The following is a 17,462-nucleotide window of genomic DNA, read 5'->3' as shown; positions in this document are numbered from 1 at the left end:
ACCGGAGTCCTGTTTCACACATGCCGGAGTCACATTTCAGACACGCCTGAACCACCTGCCACCCTTGCGTACACCATGCACCTGCCACCCCTGAACCACACGAAGGCAATGCATGAACCATGTGTGAACCACACCTGCGTGTCCTGTCAGGCATGCCTGTTTCACATTTCCACCTCACCTGAGTCATGTGTCAGCCACGCCAGAACGATGTGTGAACCAACACTGTGTCAAGGCTCAGCCACGCCAAGTCACGTGCCAGCCAGGCCTGAACCAAGTGCCAGTCACACTTGAACCACGGGTCAGCCTCACTTGAAGCACGTGTCAGCCACACTGGCACAACTTGCCTGCCATGCCTGAGCCACGTGCCACCCATGCCAAAATGACATGTGAGCCACGCCTGACCAACACCACAGACATGCATGAGCCACACCTGAACCACGTGTGAGCCATGAGTGACCAAAGCCTGTATCATGTGTTAGCCACATGGGAGCCAGTTCTGTGGCACTCATGCGTCACGTGTGAGCCATCGCTGAGCTATGCCTGAACCACGTGTGAGATTGTCCCCAAGCATATGTGACCCAGATGAGTCGTGTGAGATCCAAGACTGAATCACACCCGAACCATGTGGGAGCCATGCAGGAGCCACATGGGAGACACCCTTGAGCCACATCTGAATCACCTGTGAACCCACATGTTCCATGCTTGAACCACGCATGAACCACAGGGGAGCCACCCATGAGACACAGCTGAGCCAGGCGTGAACCACGTGGCAGCCATGACTGAGTATGTGGGAGCCACGTTTCAGCAACCTGTAGTCCCTTGGGAGCCACCCATGTACGGCATGTGACTCCTGTGTGATCACCTTTCCCTCACACATGGACACTGGGCGATGAATGCCTGAGTCACGTGTCAGCCTTGCCTGACACGTGTGTCAGCCACACCGGAGTCCTGTTTCACACATGCCAGAGTCACATTTCAGCCACGTCTGAACCACCTGCCAGCCATGCGTGCACGATGCAGCAGCCACCCCTGAACCACAGAAAGGCCATGCATGAACCACACCTGCGTGACGTGTCAGGCACGCCTGTGTCACGTTTCCCCCTCACCTGAGTCATGTGTCAGCCACGCCTGAACAACGTGTGAACCACGCCTGTGTCAAGGCTCAGTTGCGCCAAATCACATGCCAGTCACGCCTGAACCAAGTGCCACTCACACTTGAACCACGGGTCAGCCACACTTGAAGCACGTATCTGCCACACTGGCACAACTTACCTGCCATGCCAGAACCACCTGCCACCCATGCCAAAAACACATGTGAGCCACGCCTGACCAACACCACAGACATGCATGAGCCACACCTGAACCATGCCTCAGCCATTCGTGACTAAAGCCTTTGTCATGTGTCAGCCACATGGGAGCCAGTTCTGTGGCACTCATGCGTCACGTGTGAGACATCGCTGAGCTATGCCTGAACCACGTGTGAGATTGTCCCCAACCATAGGTGACCCAGACGAGTCGTGTGAGATCCATCCCTGAATTACACCTGAACCATGTGTGAGGCATGCAGGAACCACATGGGAGACAACCTGGAACCACATCTGAAGAACCTGTGAAACACACGTGTTCCATGCTTGAACCACATGGGAGCCACCCGTGTTACACAGCTGAGCCACGCGTGAGCCACGTGGCAGCCATGACTGAGTATGTGGGAGCCAGGTTTCAGCAACCTGCAGTCACGTGGGAGCCACCCATGTACGGGACGTGACTCCTGCGTGATCACATTTCCGCCACACATGGGTACTGGGCGATGAATGCCTGAGTCGCGTGTCAGCCACACCGGATTGCTGTTGCTCACATGCTGGAGTCACATTTCAGCCACGCCTGAACCACCTGCCACCCATGCGTGCACCATGCAACAGACACCCCTGAACCACATGAAGGCTGTGCATGAGCCATGTGTGAAGCACACCTGCGTGACGTGTCAGGAATGCCTGTGTCACGTTTCCGCCTCACCGGCGTCATGTGTCAGTCACGCCGGAACAACGTGTGAAACACGCCTGTGTCAAGGCTCAGCCGCGCCAAGTCACGTGCCAGCCAGGCCTGAACCAAGTGCCAGTCACACTTGAACCACAGGTCAGCCTCACTTGAATCACATGTCAGCCACACTGGCACAACTTGCCTACCCTGCCTGAACCACGTGCCACCAATGTCACAAACTCATGTCAGCAATGCCTGACCAACACCACAGACATGCATGAGCCACACCTGAACCATGAGTGAGCCATGCGTGATCAAAGCCTGTATCATGTGTCAGCCACATGGGAGCCAGTTCTTTCGCACGCCTGCATCACATGTGAGCCATGGCAGATCTATCCCAGGAGCAGGTGTGAGAGTGTCCTCATCCATATGTGACCCAGACAAGTCGTGTGAGATCCACACCTGAATTACACCTGAACCATTTGAGCCATCCAGGAACCACATTGGAGACACTCTTGAACCACATCTGAAGACCTGTGAAACACACGTGTTCCATGGTTGAACCACGCATGAACCACAGGGGAGCCACCCATGAAACACAGCTGAGCCATGCGTGAGCCACGTGGCAGCCATGACTGTGTATGTGGGAGCCACGTTTCAGCAACCTGTAGTCCCGTGGGAGCCACCCATGTACGGCATGTGACTCCTGTGTGATCACCTTTCCCTCACACATGGACACAGGGCGATGAATGCCTGAGTCACGTGTCAGCCATGCCTGACACATGTGTCAGCCACACCAGAGTCCTGTTTCACACATGCCGGAGTCACATTTCAGACACGCCTGAACCACCTGCCACCCTTGCGTACACCATGCACCTGCCACCCCTGAACCACACGAAGGCAATGCATGAACCATGTGTGAACCACACCTGCGTGTCCTGTCAGGCATGCCTGTTTCACATTTCCACCTCACCTGAGTCATGTGTCAGCCACGCCAGAACGATGTGTGAACGACGACTGTGTCAAGGCTCAGCCACGCCAAGTCACGTGCCAGCCAGGCCTGAACCAAGTGCCAGTGACACTTGAACCACGGGTCAGCCTCACTTGAAGCACGTGTCAGCCACACTGGCACAACTTGCCTGCCATGCCTGAGCCACGTGCCACCCATGCCAAAATGACATGTGAGCCACGCCTGACCAACACCACAGACATGCATGAGCCACACCTGAACCACGTGTGAGCCATGAGTGACCAAAGCCTTTATCATGTGTTAGCCACATGGGAGCCAGTTCTGTGGCACTCATGCGTCACGTGTGAGCCATCGCTGAGCTATGCCTGAACCACGTGTGAGATTGTCCCCAAGCATATGTGACCCAGATGAGTCGTGTGAGATCCAAGACTGAATCACACCCGAACCCTGTGGGAGCCATGCAGGAGCCACATGGGAGACACCCTTGAGCCACATCTGAATCACCTGTGAACCCACATGTTCCATGCTTGAACCACGCATGAACCACAGGGGAGCCACCCATGAGACACAGCTGAGCCAGGCGTGAACCACGTGGCAGCCATGACTGAGTATGTGGGAGCCACGTTTCAGCAACCTGTAGTCCCTTGGGAGCCACCCATGTACGGCATGTGACTCCTGTGTGATCACCTTTCCCTCACACATGGACACTGGGCGATGAATGCCTGAGTCACGTGTCAGCCTTGCCTGACACGTGTGTCAGCCACACCGGAGTCCTGTTTCACACATGCCAGAGTCACATTTCAGCCACGTCTGAACCACCTGCCAGCCATGCGTGCACGATGCAGCAGCCACCCCTGAACCACAGAAAGGCCATGCATGAACCACACCTGCGTGACGTGTCAGGCACGCCTGTGTCACGTTTCCCCCTCACCTGAGTCATGTGTCAGCCACGCCTGAACAACGTGTGAACCACGCCTGTGTCAAGGCTCAGTTGCGCCAAGTCACATGCCAGTGAGGCCTGAACCAAGTGCCACTCACACTTGAACCACGGGTCAGCCACACTTGAAGCACGTATCTGCCACACTGGCACAACTTACCTGCCATGCCAGAACCACCTGCCACCCATGCCAAAAACACATGTGAGCCACGCCTGACCAACACCACAGACATGCATGAGCCACACCTGAACCATGCCTCAGCCATTCGTGACTAAAGCCTTTGTCATGTGTCAGCCACATGGGAGCCAGTTCTGTGGCACTCATGCGTCACGTGTGAGACATCGCTGAGCTATGCCTGAACCACGTGTGAGATTGTCCCCAACCATAGGTGACCCAGACGAGTCGTGTGAGATCCATCCCTGAATTACACCTGAACCATGTGTGAGGCATGCAGGAACCACATGGGAGACAACCTGGAACCACATCTGAAGAACCTGTGAAACACACGTGTTCCATGCTTGAACCACATGGGAGCCACCCATGTTACACAGCTGAGCCACGCGTGAGCCACGTGGCAGCCATGACTGAGTATGTGGGAGCCAGGTTTCAGCAACCTGCAGTCACGTGGGAGCCACCCATGTACGGGACGTGACTCCTGCGTGATCACATTTCCGCCACACATGGGTACTGGGCGATGAATGCCTGAGTCGCGTGTCAGCCACACCGGATTGCTGTTGCTCACATGCTGGAGTCACATTTCAGCCACGCCTGAACCACCTGCCACCCATGCGTGCACCATGCAACAGACACCCCTGAACCACATGAAGGCTGTGCATGAGCCATGTGTGAAGCACACCTGCGTGACGTGTCAGGAATGCCTGTGTCACGTTTCCGCCTCACCGGCGTCATGTGTCAGTCACGCCGGAACAACGTGTGAAACACGCCTGTGTCAAGGCTCAGCCGCGCCAAGTCACGTGCCAGCCAGGCCTGAACCAAGTGCCAGTCACACTTGAACCACAGGTCAGCCTCACTTGAATCACATGTCAGCCACACTGGCACAACTTGCCTACCCTGCCTGAACCACGTGCCACCAATGTCACAAACTCATGTCAGCAATGCCTGACCAACACCACAGACATGCATGAGCCACACCTGAACCATGAGTGAGCCATGCGTGATCAAAGCCTGTATCATGTGTCAGCCACATGGGAGCCAGTTCTTTCGCACGCCTGCATCACATGTGAGCCATGGCAGATCTATCCCAGGAGCAGGTGTGAGAGTGTCCTCATCCATATGTGACCCAGACAAGTCGTGTGAGATCCACACCTGAATTACACCTGAACCATTTGAGCCATCCAGGAACCACATTGGAGACACTCTTGAACCACATCTGAAGACCTGTGAAACACACGTGTTCCATGGTTGAACCACGCATGAACCACAGGGGAGCCACCCATGAAACACAGCTGAGCCATGCGTGAGCCACGTGGCAGCCATGACTGTGTATGTGGGAGCCACGTTTCAGCAACCTGTAGTCCCGTGGGAGCCACCCATGTACGGCATGTGACTCCTGTGTGATCACCTTTCCCTTACACATGGACACAGGGCGATGAATGCCTGAGTCACGTGTCAGCCATGCCTGACACATGTGTCAGCCACACCAGAGTCCTGTTTCACACATGCCGGAGTCACATTTCAGACACGCCTGAACCACCTGCCACCCTTGCGTACACCATGCACCTGCCACCCCTGAACCACACGAAGGCAATGCATGAACCATGTGTGAACCACACCTGCGTGTCCTGTCAGGCATGCCTGTTTCACATTTCCACCTCACCTGAGTCATGTGTCAGCCACGCCAGAACGATGTGTGAACGACGACTGTGTCAAGGCTCAGCCACGCCAAGTCACGTGCCAGCCAGGCCTGAACCAAGTGCCAGTCACACTTGAACCACGGGTCAGCCTCACTTGAAGCACGTGTCAGCCACACTGGCACAACTTGCCTGCCATGCCTGAGCCACGTGCCACCCATGCCAAAATGACATGTGAGCCACGCCTGACCAACACCACAGACATGCATGAGCCACACCTGAACCACGTGTGAGCCATGAGTGACCAAAGCCTGTATCATGTGTTAGCCACATGGGAGCCAGTTCTGTGGCACTCATGCGTCACGTGTGAGCCATCGCTGAGCTATGCCTGAACCACGTGTGAGATTGTCCCCAAGCATATGTGACCCAGATGAGTCGTGTGAGATCCAAGACTGAATCACACCCGAACCCTGTGGGAGCCATGCAGGAGCCACATGGGAGACACCCTTGAGCCACATCTGAATCACCTGTGAACCCACATGTTCCATGCTTGAACCACGCATGAACCACAGGGGAGCCACCCATGAGACACAGCTGAGCCAGGCGTGAACCACGTGGCAGCCATGACTGAGTATGTGGGAGCCACGTTTCAGCAACCTGTAGTCCCTTGGGAGCCACCCATGTACGGCATGTGACTCCTGTGTGATCACCTTTCCCTCACACATGGACACTGGGCGATGAATGCCTGAGTCACGTGTCAGCCTTGCCTGACACGTGTGTCAGCCACACCGGAGTCCTGTTTCACACATGCCAGAGTCACATTTCAGCCACGTCTGAACCACCTGCCAGCCATGCGTGCACGATGCAGCAGCCACCCCTGAACCACAGAAAGGCCATGCATGAACCACACCTGCGTGACGTGTCAGGCACGCCTGTGTCACGTTTCCCCCTCACCTGAGTCATGTGTCAGCCACGCCTGAACAACGTGTGAACCACGCCTGTGTCAAGGCTCAGTTGCGCCAAATCACATGCCAGTCACGCCTGAACCAAGTGCCACTCACACTTGAACCACGGGTCAGCCACACTTGAAGCACGTATCTGCCACACTGGCACAACTTACCTGCCATGCCAGAACCACCTGCCACCCATGCCAAAAACACATGTGAGCCACGCCTGACCAACACCACAGACATGCATGAGCCACACCTGAACCATGCCTCAGCCATTCGTGACTAAAGCCTTTGTCATGTGTCAGCCACATGGGAGCCAGTTCTGTGGCACTCATGCGTCACGTGTGAGACATCGCTGAGCTATGCCTGAACCACGTGTGAGATTGTCCCCAACCATAGGTGACCCAGACGAGTCGTGTGAGATCCATCCCTGAATTACACCTGAACCATGTGTGAGGCATGCAGGAACCACATGGGAGACAACCTGGAACCACATCTGAAGAACCTGTGAAACACACGTGTTCCATGCTTGAACCACATGGGAGCCACCCGTGTTACACAGCTGAGCCACGCGTGAGCCACGTGGCAGCCATGACTGAGTATGTGGGAGCCAGGTTTCAGCAACCTGCAGTCACGTGGGAGCCACCCATGTACGGGACGTGACTCCTGCGTGATCACATTTCCGCCACACATGGGTACTGGGCGATGAATGCCTGAGTCGCGTGTCAGCCACACCGGATTGCTGTTGCTCACATGCTGGAGTCACATTTCAGCCACGCCTGAACCACCTGCCACCCATGCGTGCACCATGCAACAGACACCCCTGAACCACATGAAGGCTGTGCATGAGCCATGTGTGAAGCACACCTGCGTGACGTGTCAGGAATGCCTGTGTCACGTTTCCGCCTCACCGGCGTCATGTGTCAGTCACGCCGGAACAACGTGTGAAACACGCCTGTGTCGAGGCTCAGCCGCGCCAAGTCACGTGCCAGCCAGGCCTGAACCAAGTGCCAGTCACACTTGAACCACAGGTCAGCCTCACTTGAATCACATGTCAGCCACACTGGCACAACTTGCCTACCCTGCCTGAACCACGTGCCACCAATGTCACAAACTCATGTCAGCAATGCCTGACCAACACCACAGACATGCATGAGCCACACCTGAACCATGAGTGAGCCATGCGTGATCAAAGCCTGTATCATGTGTCAGCCACATGGGAGCCAGTTCTTTCGCACGCCTGCATCACATGTGAGCCATGGCAGATCTATCCCAGGAGCAGGTGTGAGAGTGTCCTCATCCATATGTGACCCAGACAAGTCGTGTGAGATCCACACCTGAATTACACCTGAACCATTTGAGCCATCCAGGAACCACATTGGAGACACTCTTGAACCACATCTGAAGACCTGTGAAACACACGTGTTCCATGGTTGAACCACGCATGAACCACAGGGGAGCCACCCATGAAACACAGCTGAGCCATGCGTGAGCCACGTGGCAGCCATGACTGTGTATGTGGGAGCCACGTTTCAGCAACCTGTAGTCCCGTGGGAGCCACCCATGTACGGCATGTGACTCCTGTGTGATCACCTTTCCCTCACACATGGACACAGGGCGATGAATGCCTGAGTCACGTGTCAGCCATGCCTGACACATGTGTCAGCCACACCAGAGTCCTGTTTCACACATGCCGGAGTCACATTTCAGACACGCCTGAACCACCTGCCACCCTTGCGTACACCATGCACCTGCCACCCCTGAACCACACGAAGGCAATGCATGAACCATGTGTGAACCACACCTGCGTGTCCTGTCAGGCATGCCTGTTTCACATTTCCACCTCACCTGAGTCATGTGTCAGCCACGCCAGAACGATGTGTGAACGACGACTGTGTCAAGGCTCAGCCACGCCAAGTCACGTGCCAGCCAGGCCTGAACCAAGTGCCAGTGACACTTGAACCACGGGTCAGCCTCACTTGAAGCACGTGTCAGCCACACTGGCACAACTTGCCTGCCATGCCTGAGCCACGTGCCACCCATGCCAAAATGACATGTGAGCCACGCCTGACCAACACCACAGACATGCATGAGCCACACCTGAACCACGTGTGAGCCATGAGTGACCAAAGCCTTTATCATGTGTTAGCCACATGGGAGCCAGTTCTGTGGCACTCATGCGTCACGTGTGAGCCATCGCTGAGCTATGCCTGAACCACGTGTGAGATTGTCCCCAAGCATATGTGACCCAGATGAGTCGTGTGAGATCCAAGACTGAATCACACCCGAACCCTGTGGGAGCCATGCAGGAGCCACATGGGAGACACCCTTGAGCCACATCTGAATCACCTGTGAACCCACATGTTCCATGCTTGAACCACGCATGAACCACAGGGGAGCCACCCATGAGACACAGCTGAGCCAGGCGTGAACCACGTGGCAGCCATGACTGAGTATGTGGGAGCCACGTTTCAGCAACCTGTAGTCCCTTGGGAGCCACCCATGTACGGCATGTGACTCCTGTGTGATCACCTTTCCCTCACACATGGACACTGGGCGATGAATGCCTGAGTCACGTGTCAGCCTTGCCTGACACGTGTATCAGCCACACCGGAGTCCTGTTTCACACATGCCAGAGTCACATTTCAGCCACGTCTGAACCACCTGCCAGCCATGCGTGCACGATGCAGCAGCCAACACTGAACCACAGAAAGGCCATGCATGAACCACACCTGCGTGACGTGTCAGGCACGCCTGTGTCACGTCTCCCCCTCACCTGAGTCATGTGTCAGCCACGCCTGAACAACGTGTGAACCACGCCTGTGTCAAGGCTCAGTTGCGCCAAGTCACATGCCAGTGAGGCCTGAACCAAGTGCCACTCACACTTGAACCACGGGTCAGCCACACTTGAAGCACGTATCTGCCACACTGGCACAACTTACCTGCCATGCCAGAACCACCTGCCACCCATGCCAAAAACACATGTGAGCCACGCCTGACCAACACCACAGACATGCATGAGCCACACCTGAACCATGCCTCAGCCATTCGTGACTAAAGCCTTTGTCATGTGTCAGCCACATGGGAGCCAGTTCTGTGGCACTCATGCGTCACGTGTGAGACATCGCTGAGCTATGCCTGAACCACGTGTGAGATTGTCCCCAACCATAGGTGACCCAGACGAGTCGTGTGAGATCCATCCCTGAATTACACCTGAACCATGTGTGAGGCATGCAGGAACCACATGGGAGACAACCTGGAACCACATCTGAAGAACCTGTGAAACACACGTGTTCCATGCTTGAACCACATGGGAGCCACCCGTGTTACACAGCTGAGCCACGCGTGAGCCACGTGGCAGCCATGACTGAGTATGTGGGAGCCAGGTTTCAGCAACCTGCAGTCACGTGGGAGCCACCCATGTACGGGACGTGACTCCTGCGTGATCACATTTCCGCCACACATGGGTACTGGGCGATGAATGCCTGAGTCGCGTGTCAGCCACACCGGATTGCTGTTGCTCACATGCTGGAGTCACATTTCAGCCACGCCTGAACCACCTGCCACCCATGCGTGCACCATGCAACAGACACCCCTGAACCACATGAAGGCTGTGCATGAGCCATGTGTGAAGCACACCTGCGTGACGTGTCAGGAATGCCTGTGTCACGTTTCCGCCTCACCGGCGTCATGTGTCAGTCACGCCGGAACAACGTGTGAAACACGCCTGTGTCAAGGCTCAGCCGCGCCAAGTCACGTGCCAGCCAGGCCTGAACCAAGTGCCAGTCACACTTGAACCACAGGTCAGCCTCACTTGAATCACATGTCAGCCACACTGGCACAACTTGCCTACCCTGCCTGAACCACGTGCCACCAATGTCACAAACTCATGTCAGCAATGCCTGACCAACACCACAGACATGCATGAGCCACACCTGAACCATGAGTGAGCCATGCGTGATCAAAGCCTGTATCATGTGTCAGCCACATGGGAGCCAGTTCTTTCGCACGCCTGCATCACATGTGAGCCATGGCAGATCTATCCCAGGAGCAGGTGTGAGAGTGTCCTCATCCATATGTGACCCAGACAAGTCGTGTGAGATCCACACCTGAATTACACCTGAACCATTTGAGCCATCCAGGAACCACATTGGAGACACTCTTGAACCACATCTGAAGACCTGTGAAACACACGTGTTCCATGGTTGAACCACGCATGAACCACAGGGGAGCCACCCATGAAACACAGCTGAGCCATGCGTGAGCCACGTGGCAGCCATGACTGAGTATGTGGGAGCCACGTTTCAGCAACCTGTAGTCCCGTGGGAGCCACCCATGTACGGCATGTGACTCCTGTGTGATCACCTTTCCCTCACACATGGACACAGGGCGATGAATGCCTGAGTCACGTGTCAGCCATGCCTGACACATGTGTCAGCCACACCAGAGTCCTGTTTCACACATGCCGGAGTCACATTTCAGACACGCCTGAACCACCTGCCACCCTTGCGTACACCATGCACCTGCCACCCCTGAACCACACGAAGGCAATGCATGAACCATGTGTGAACCACACCTGCGTGTCCTGTCAGGCATGCCTGTTTCACGTTTCCACCTCACCTGAGTCATGTGTCAGCCACGCCAGAACGATGTGTGAACGACGACTGTGTCAAGGCTCAGCCACGCCAAGTCACGTGCCAGCCAGGCCTGAACCAAGTGCCAGTCACACTTGAACCACGGGTCAGCCTCACTTGAAGCACGTGTCAGCCACACTGGCACAACTTGCCTGCCATGCCTGAGCCACGTGCCACCCATGCCAAAATGACATGTGAGCCACGCCTGACCAACACCACAGACATGCATGAGCCACACCTGAACCACGTGTGAGCCATGAGTGACCAAAGCCTGTATCATGTGTTAGCCACATGGGAGCCAGTTCTGTGGCACTCATGCGTCACGTGTGAGCCATCGCTGAGCTATGCCTGAACCACGTGTGAGATTGTCCCCAAGCATATGTGACCCAGATGAGTCGTGTGAGATCCAAGACTGAATCACACCCGAACCCTGTGGGAGCCATGCAGGAGCCACATGGGAGACACCCTTGAGCCACATCTGAATCACCTGTGAACCCACATGTTCCATGCTTGAACCACGCATGAACCACAGGGGAGCCACCCATGAGACACTGCTGAGCCAGGCATGAACCACGTGGCAGCCATGACTGAGTATGTGGGAGCCACGTTTCAGCAACCTGTAGTCCCTTGGGAGCCACCCATGTACGGCATGTGACTCCTGTGTGATCACCTTTCCCTCACACATGGACACTGGGCGATGAATGCCTGAGTCACGTGTCAGCCTTGCCTGACACGTGTATCAGCCACACCGGAGTCCTGTTTCACACATGCCAGAGTCACATTTCAGCCACGTCTGAACCACCTGCCAGCCATGCGTGCACGATGCAGCAGCCAACACTGAACCACAGAAAGGCCATGCATGAACCACACCTGCGTGACGTGTCAGGCACGCCTGTGTCACGTTTCCCCCTCACCTGAGTCATGTGTCAGCCACGCCTGAACAACGTGTGAACCACGCCTGTGTCAAGGCTCAGTTGCGCCAAGTCACATGCCAGTGAGGCCTGAACCAAGTGCCACTCACACTTGAACCATGGGTCAGCCACACTTGAAGCACGTATCTGCCACACTGGCACAACTTACCTGCCATGCCAGAACCACCTGCCACCCATGCCAAAAACACATGTGAGCCACGCCTGACCAACACCACAGACATGCATGAGCCACACCTGAACCATGCCTCAGCCATTCGTGACTAAAGCCTTTGTCATGTGTCAGCCACATGGGAGCCAGTTCTGTGGCACTCATGCGTCACGTGTGAGACATCGCTGAGCTATGCCTGAACCACGTGTGAGATTGTCCCCAACCATAGGTGACCCAGACGAGTCGTGTGAGATCCATCCCTGAATTACACCTGAACCATGTGTGAGGCATGCAGGAACCACATGGGAGACAACCTGGAACCACATCTGAAGAACCTGTGAAACACACGTGTTCCATGCTTGAACCACATGGGAGCCACCCATGTTACACAGCTGAGCCACGCGTGAGCCACGTGGCAGCCATGACTGAGTATGTGGGAGCCAGGTTTCAGCAACCTGCAGTCACGTGGGAGCCACCCATGTACGGGACGTGACTCCTGCGTGATCACATTTCCGCCACACATGGGTACTGGGCGATGAATGCCTGAGTCGCGTGTCAGCCACACCGGATTGCTGTTGCTCACATGCTGGAGTCACATTTCAGCCACGCCTGAACCACCTGCCACCCATGCGTGCACCATGCAACAGACACCCCTGAACCACATGAAGGCTGTGCATGAGCCATGTGTGAAGCACACCTGCGTGACGTGTCAGGAATGCCTGTGTCACGTTTCCGCCTCACCGGTGTCATGTGTCAGTCACGCCGGAACAACGTGTGAAACACGCCTGTGTCGAGGCTCAGCTGCGCCAAGTCACGTGCCAGCCAGGCCTGAACCAAGTGCCAGTCACACTTGAACCACAGGTCAGCCTCACTTGAATCACATGTCAGCCACACTGGCACAACTTGCCTACCCTGCCTGAACCACGTGCCACCAATGTCACAAACTCATGTCAGCAATGCCTGACCAACACCACAGACATGCATGAGCCACACCTGAACCATGAGTGAGCCATGCGTGATCAAAGCCTGTATCATGTGTCAGCCACATGGGAGCCAGTTCTTTCGCACGCCTGCATCACATGTGAGCCATGGCAGATCTATCCCAGGAGCAGGTGTGAGAGTGTCCTCATCCATATGTGACCCAGACAAGTCGTGTGAGATCCACACCTGAATTACACCTGAACCATTTGAGCCATCCAGGAACCACATTGGAGACACTCTTGAACCACATCTGAAGACCTGTGAAACACACGTGTTCCATGGTTGAACCACGCATGAACCACAGGGGAGCCACCCATGAAACACAGCTGCGCCATGCGTGAGCCACGTGGCAGCCATGACTGAGTATGTGGGAGGCACGTTTCAGCAACCTGTAGTCCCTTGGGAGCCACCCATGTACGGCATGTGACTCCTGTGTGATCACCTTTCCCTCACACATGGACACAGGGCGATGAATGCCTGAGTCACGTGTCAGCCATGCCTGACACATGTGTCAGCCACACCAGAGTCCTGTTTCACACATGCCGGAGTCACATTTCAGACACGCCTGAACCACCTGCCACCCTTGCGTACACCATGCACCAGCCACCCCTGAACCACACGAAGGCAATGCATGAACCATGTGTGAACCACACCTGCGTGACGTGTCAGGCACGCCTGTGTCACGTTTCCACCTCACCTGAGGCATGTGTCAGACACGCAAGAACAACGTGTGAACCACGCCTGTGTCAAGGCTCAGCCACGCCAAGTCACGTGCCAGCCAGGCCTGAACCAAGTGCCAGTCACACTTGAACCACGGGTCAGCCTCACTTGAAGCACGTATCTGCCACACTGGCACAACTTACCTGCCATGCCAGAACCGCGTGCCACCCATGCCAAAAACGCATGTGAGCCACGCCTGACCAACACCACAGACATGCATGAGCCACACCTGAACCATGTGTGAGCCATGCGTGACCAAAGCCTGTATCATGTGTTAGCCACATGGGAGCCAGTTCTGTGGCACTCATGCGTCATGTGTGAGCCATCGCTGAGCTATGCCTGAACCACGTGTGAGATTGTCCCCAAGCATATGTGACCCAGATGAGTCGTGTGAGATCCACGCCTGAATTACACCCGAACCATGTGTGAGCCATGCAGGAAGCACATGGGAGACACCCTTGAACCACATCTGAAGAACCTGTGAACACACATGTTCCATGCTTGAACCACGCATGAACAGCAGTGGACCCACACATGAAACACAGCTGAGGCATGCGTGAGCCACGTGGCAGCCATGACTGAGTATGTGGGAGCCACGTTTCAGCAACCTGCAGTCACGTGGGAGCCACCCATGTACGGCATGTGACTCCTGCGTGATCACCTTTCCGTCACACAGGGATACTGGGCAATGAATGCCAGAGTCACGTGTCAGCCACGCCTGACACATGAGTCAGCCGCACCGGAGTCCTGTTTCACACATGCTCGAGTCACATTTCAGCCACGCCTGAACCACTTGCCACCCATGCATGCACCATGCACCAGCCAGCCCTGAACCACATGAAGGCCATGCATGAACCATGTGTGAAACACACCTGCGTGACGTGTCAGGCACGCCTGTGTCACGTTTCCACCTCACCTGAGGCATGTGTCAGACACGCAAGAACAACGTGTGAAACACGACTGTGTCAAGGCTCAGCAGTGCCAAGTGACGTGCCAGCCAGGCCTGAACCAAGTGCCAGTCACACTTCAACCACAGGTCAGCCTCACTTGAAGCACGTGTCAGCCAAACTGGCACAACATGCCTGCCATGCCTGAACCACATGCCACCATGCCAAAAACGCATGTGAGCCACTCCTGACCAACACCACAGACATGCATGAGCCACACCTGAACCATGTGTGAGCCATGCGTGAACCAAGCCTTTATCATGTGTCAGCCACTTTGGAGCCAATACTGTGGGTCTCCTGCATCACGTGTGGGCCATGGCTGAGCTATGCATGAACCACGTGTGAGAGTGTCCCCTACCAGATGTGACCCAGCCGAGTCGTGTGAAATCCACTCCTGAATTACACCCGAACCATGTGTGAGCCATGCAGGAACCACATGGGAGACACCCTTGAACCACATCTGAAGAACCTGTGAAACACACATGTTCCATGCTTGAACCATGCATGAACCACAGGGAGCCACTCATGAGACACAGCTGAGCCAGGCATGAACCACGTGGCAGCCATGACTGAGTATGTGGGAGCCACGTTTCAGCAACCTGTAGTCCCTTGGGAGCCACCCATGTACGGCATGTGACTCCTGTGTGATCACCTTTCCCTCACACATGGACACTGGGCGATGAATGCCTGAGTCACGTGTCAGCCTTGCCTGACACGTGTATCAGCCACACCGGAGTCCTGTTTCACACATGCCAGAGTCACATTTCAGCCACGTCTGAACCACCTGCCAGCCATGCGTGCACGATGCAGCAGCCAACACTGAACCACAGAAAGGCCATGCATGAACCACACCTGCGTGACGTGTCAGGCACGCCTGTGTCACGTTTCCCCCTCACCTGAGTCATGTGTCAGCCACGCCTGAACAACGTGTGAACCACGCCTGTGTCAAGGCTCAGTTGCGCCAAGTCACATGCCAGTGAGGCCTGAACCAAGTGCCACTCACACTTGAACCACGGGTCAGCCACACTTGAAGCACGTATCTGCCACACTGGCACAACTTACCTGCCATGCCAGAACCACCTGCCACCCATGCCAAAAACACATGTGAGCCACGCCTGACCAACACCACAGACATGCATGAGCCACACCTGAACCATGCCTCAGCCATTCGTGACTAAAGCCTTTGTCATGTGTCAGCCACATGGGAGCCAGTTCTGTGGCACTCATGCGTCACGTGTGAGACATCGCTGAGCTATGCCTGAACCACGTGTGAGATTGTCCCCAACCATAGGTGACCCAGACGAGTCGTGTGAGATCCATCCCTGAATTACACCTGAACCATGTGTGAGGCATGCAGGAACCACATGGGAGACAACCTGGAACCACATCTGAAGAACCTGTGAAACACACGTGTTCCATGCTTGAACCACATGGGAGCCACCCATGTTACACAGCTGAGCCACGCGTGAGCCACGTGGCAGCCATGACTGAGTATGTGGGAGCCAGGTTTCAGCAACCTGCAGTCACGTGGGAGCCACCCATGTACGGGACGTGACTCCTGCGTGATCACATTTCCGCCACACATGGGTACTGGGCGATGAATGCCTGAGTCGCGTGTCAGCCACACCGGATTGCTGTTGCTCACATGCTGGAGTCACATTTCAGCCACGCCTGAACCACCTGCCACCCATGCGTGCACCATGCAACAGACACCCCTGAACCACATGAAGGCTGTGCATGAGCCATGTGTGAAGCACACCTGCGTGACGTGTCAGGAATGCCTGTGTCACGTTTCCGCCTCACCGGTGTCATGTGTCAGTCACGCCGGAACAACGTGTGAAACACGCCTGTGTCGAGGCTCAGCTGCGCCAAGTCACGTGCCAGCCAGGCCTGAACCAAGTGCCAGTCACACTTGAACCACAGGTCAGCCTCACTTGAATCACATGTCAGCCACACTGGCACAACTTGCCTACCCTGCCTGAACCACGTGCCACCAATGTCACAAACTCATGTCAGCAATGCCTGACCAACACCACAGACATGCATGAGCCACACCTGAACCATGAGTGAGCCATGCGTGATCAAAGCCTGTATCATGTGTCAGCCACATGGGAGCCAGTTCTTTCGCACGCCTGCATCACATGTGAGCCATGGCAGATCTATCCCAGGAGCAGGTGTGAGAGTGTCCTCATCCATATGTGACCCAGACAAGTCGTGTGAGATCCACACCTGAATTACACCTGAACCATTTGAGCCATCCAGGAACCACATTGGAGACACTCTTGAACCACATCTGAAGACCTGTGAAACACACGTGTTCCATGGTTGAACCACGCATGAACCACAGGGGAGCCACCCATGAAACACAGCTGAGCCATGCGTGAGCCACGTGGCAGCCATGACTGAGTATGTGGGAGGCACGTTTCAGCAACCTGTAGTCCCTTGGGAGCCACC

The sequence above is a fragment of the Equus asinus genome, chromosome 6 (genome assembly GCF_041296235.1).
Source record: "Equus asinus isolate D_3611 breed Donkey chromosome 6, EquAss-T2T_v2, whole genome shotgun sequence".
Lineage (NCBI taxonomy): Eukaryota > Metazoa > Chordata > Mammalia > Perissodactyla > Equidae > Equus > Equus asinus.
The sequence above is the reverse complement of the archived record's forward strand: the minus strand, read 5'-3'. Positions refer to the sequence as shown.